This window comes from Geospiza fortis, unplaced genomic scaffold, assembly GCF_000277835.1.
Source record: "Geospiza fortis unplaced genomic scaffold, GeoFor_1.0 scaffold172, whole genome shotgun sequence".
Lineage (NCBI taxonomy): Eukaryota > Metazoa > Chordata > Aves > Passeriformes > Thraupidae > Geospiza > Geospiza fortis.
The window spans coordinates 12093890-12097849 of NW_005054309.1; the positions used below are offsets into that span (position 1 = coordinate 12093890).

At 39.7% G+C, this 3960-nt stretch overlaps 1 long non-coding RNA gene across 1 annotated transcript; it reads left to right on the forward strand.

Annotated features, from left to right (window-relative positions):
- Positions 1 to 3611, forward strand: LOC115947681. The gene is made up of 3 exons (XR_004081537.1): positions 1 to 70; positions 1506 to 1657; positions 3460 to 3611. It is a non-coding gene; the product is annotated as an uncharacterized LOC115947681 (long non-coding RNA).
- The last annotated feature ends 349 nt before the right edge of the window (positions 3612 to 3960 follow it).

Below are 3960 nucleotides of genomic sequence, written 5' to 3' on the forward strand. Positions count from 1 at the left end.
CCCACTCCCGTGCCTCTCGGGTAAAGCGGAGCTCGAAAATGCTTAAAATACTCCGCTGCGCGAATAGAGGGTAGGACCGTGTCAGGGTGCTGTGGCTCAGGCTGGGAGCGGCGGGGGTACACAGGAGGAGCGTTGCTTCTGTGGTCGCTAAGCCCTGGGGGGAGAAGGACTAAAACTACTGGGAACAGCCTGGTCCCGTCCTCTTGGCACTGCAGGTATTAGTACAGGTGGATGGGATCCGCCGAGCTGCCTCTTCTCCAAGGCTGAACGGTTGCAGCTGTCTCAGCCTTTCCTCCTAGGAGAGATGGTTTCTTGTCCCTTCATCGTCCTTGTGGCCCTTTGTTGCCCTCTCTCCAATGTGTTCATGTCTTCCAAACCGGGAAGCCCAGAACTCAACACAGCCCTGCAGGTGTGGCCTCAGCAGTGCTGAGCAGAGGGCAGGGATCCCTTCCCTCCACGTGCCTCGTGCAACCCGGGATACCACTCACCTTTTCAGGAAGGGCACATTTAGGCTCGTGTTTAATTTCGTGTCCCCCAGGATGCCCAGATCCTTTCCTGTGGTCCGTTACCTTCCTCAAGACAATGAAATATGACTGCTTTTTGATTACGATAAATGGAGGGAAGTCTGTTAGTAAGGGGATTTCTTTCTGACTTGAAATGGCAAATAAGCCATGGACGGATTTAAAAAACAAAAAAAAATCTCAAATGCAAACTCATGAACAAAGAGCCCTCCAACTCCTAATTTCCCCAGTATGGGAGATCATATTTGAGCTGAGACAATTTTTGTAGACCTGTTTTGAAATCAAATTATGTACTTCTAAAAATACCAAAATCAAAAAAGTGTTCCTTGACCAACCACAAAATAACAACCCCAAAGCAAAATATGCATTTACAGCATACCATTAATTTGTAATTCATGCATCGTATGCATAAAAGCATGTGAATCAGAATTTTAGGCAATGCTGGTAATGTTGTACATGTACAGGGATTACTAATATTTTATTTTTTTATGCAACCCTTCTTTCAGGTATCTGTGGTTTTGACAAACTTTCCCTATGATGGTATTAGGCATGGTTTGTGTCTGTCTCAGATGAAAGTTTTGAGAAGTTTTTAGACAGCACATTTCAGCTGTGTCTAGCTTGTTGCTTTGCCAAGTTTTTGAGAGAAAACAATAGAATAGCCACTGTTGGTGACTGCCCTCCCCCCTTCCCTTGCTTCCTTTGTGTTATGTTAGAGTGGAGCAAAAGAGCATAATTCCTTCTGGTTTCCACATTAAACAATCAGGAAAAAATCCCTAGGATTGCCAGTGTTCAGGTTGATAGTGTGAGAGAGAAGTGCAGCATCCACCCCTATGCTAACGCTTGTTTGCACATGCACTTTTTCAATTTTTCTGATGTTCATGGTTGAACAGGCTGTAAATTTTATGGTTCCCTTGTGTGACTCAATTGTATGTACATCTGTGCCTTTGTACTGACTGTTTTTACTTCTTTCTCCATAACCTGTAGGGTAAAGTCACAGGAAGAAGCTGGGAAACAGGTCTCCCATTGGCTTCTGGTACAAATGGAAGAAAAGATCACGTGACATGAGGATAGAAGGAAGAAAGCTCACAGAAAAGAGAAGAATGCTCAGAAAACCCTCTCGTGAGGTGACGGCTAGGGTAGGCTGAACAAAAAAACCCAGCTAGGCCTCAGCTTCTATGGAAGGGAATAAATTTAAGAGTAGGTAAACGATAAGTAAGATATGAGGATGGGAACTAAGCAGGGAAACTGTTACTTGTCAGCACACAATAAGACTTGATAAAAAAATAATGAGGAGGGAGAAGGAATAGATTTTGCTGGATTAAGAGACAGCATTCAGAAAGAATGGACAAAATGCTGCTTAGCAGCTCATTAGGTGAATACTGGCACGCTGAACAAGGTGCAAGTCCTATGGAAAATGATCCTGTCATCATGCAATTAAAAAATTCGATCACCATGCATGTCACAGAAGTCCAGTTACCCTTATACATTATAGAATGTCCTATTTTTAATGCCTAATAGTGTTATTTTAATAGGAACTTGTTTATAATGTAATTTAAAAAGCATTTCAAAACACCAAGTACTAAGAAGTAGATTTGAAATATAGTTAGGATTTACATAGCAGTAACAGAAACTGCTATCCCTGTAAAAGGACTCTTTAGTGTAAACTTCTAAAGTATATGATTAGCCACTTAAATTGATTACAATTATAATTTTGCAAATGTGCACAGTGAGTCCAACCATTAAGTTAATAAAACATTGTAGAGAAGGTTTCAGAATTAAACATTATTTCTGCCTCTGCAAAATCCACGGGGAAAAATTTAAAAGCAACCCCAAAGAGTCAATATGATATATCCAGTCCAAGTTTAAAGTACTAGAATTCAGTTTTTACAACATCAAAATGGTAATCTCTCTGGTTAGGAAAGAGGCCTCAGTGGTGTGAAGTGCATAGAGAGGTGAAAAGAATGTAGCTCAATTCAAGACTGTATTGAGAGATTTGATTTCATTTTTGTCCAGCCATCTCTGTCTTGTCCTGAAGTTGTCACAAACTTCCCTGATGACAAAAACTGTACTGGTCATCCCCTCCTCTTTTTGAAGCCCTTCTCATTTTGACCTTACTGTGAAGTTAGACTGAACAGCTATTGAGTACTTAGAGTAGTCTGCATAGAATTTTAAAATGTGGCACAAATTTTTCCCAGTGCTAGGATTTCAGTGTAATGTAGCTTACTCCAATAGGATTGAAAAAGCTTTCATGTTTCTATTTGAATAGTCAAAATACTATGTTGTCACTCTAACTTATTTCAGCTTTTCACATTCTGCTTTCCTAACAGATATTCTCTTTGCCCATCCCAAAGCCATTTATAGTTCTGACCTTATTTTCTTAAAAAAAAAAAAAATCCACCTGCTAGATAAATGTGATAGTCTTCTAAAAAGCTAGGCTTTGTAATTTGCTTGGTTCATGTTATTTATGCATTTCAGTGAACAGATGTTTAGTGGATTGAGGAATTCTTATAATTTCTTCTACTTAGCACAATAAAATAAACATTCCTATAAGCAGGGAAGTAAGTAGATCTCAGTTTCTCTTGTATTGTCTTTTGGGTAGATTCTCAGTGATCTGCAATGCAAGCAAGCTACAGTAGAAGCTGTTCTCCTGGTTGCATGATTAACTTGGCATCTATTAAGAAGAAAATTGGTGCATTGGAGAAATATTTACTTCTCTCACCAGTCTTTATAAGACTGTTAAACAGTTCTAATACTGAGACCTCCCGCTGCTTTCCTATACTTAATGAAAAGGTTTAAGTATCACTGAGGAACACAGAACCATGTACAACTGATTTATAAGCCTCCTTTCCTTTGGCAAATAGGCTAAACACAGCAGATGTATGTGTGTTTTTCTCCTAACTTGCCCTTTGCTTCATCTTTGCCTTCTCTCCTTTTCTAGTGATTCTTTTGGGATGGGAGGCTACAAGACCTACTGATCAGGACATGTGGCTGAGAGCAGAAAGCCCGGGTTTATTACCAGTTCCACTCGTCATTTGCCATGGTGATAAGTTCAGGCAGGACAGCTATGTATTTCTCGATTTTTGCTCTCTTTACCACTTCACTTGAAACAGTAAAACACTCTCTTGCTCTATATTTGTACAGGGGAGTTGCAATCATGTATCTGAATTCTAGCTGTATTCTACCTCAGTTGGTAACAATAACTCTTATAAATGCTTACCTCAACAGACTGGAGTTTTAAACCCTCTCAAAATAGAAAAATTCTAGTATGTCATCTGAACATGCATGTTCTTCTTTACACAGGAAGTGCTAAAACTTTTAATAATTAAAAAACTAGCAGATGCTAGAATTCCTGGAGATGCAAAGTTCTCAAGAAATTTTAGCAAGGGTTTGAGAGGAAGCAGTGGCAATACTTCTACCAAGTTACTCTGACTTAACATCA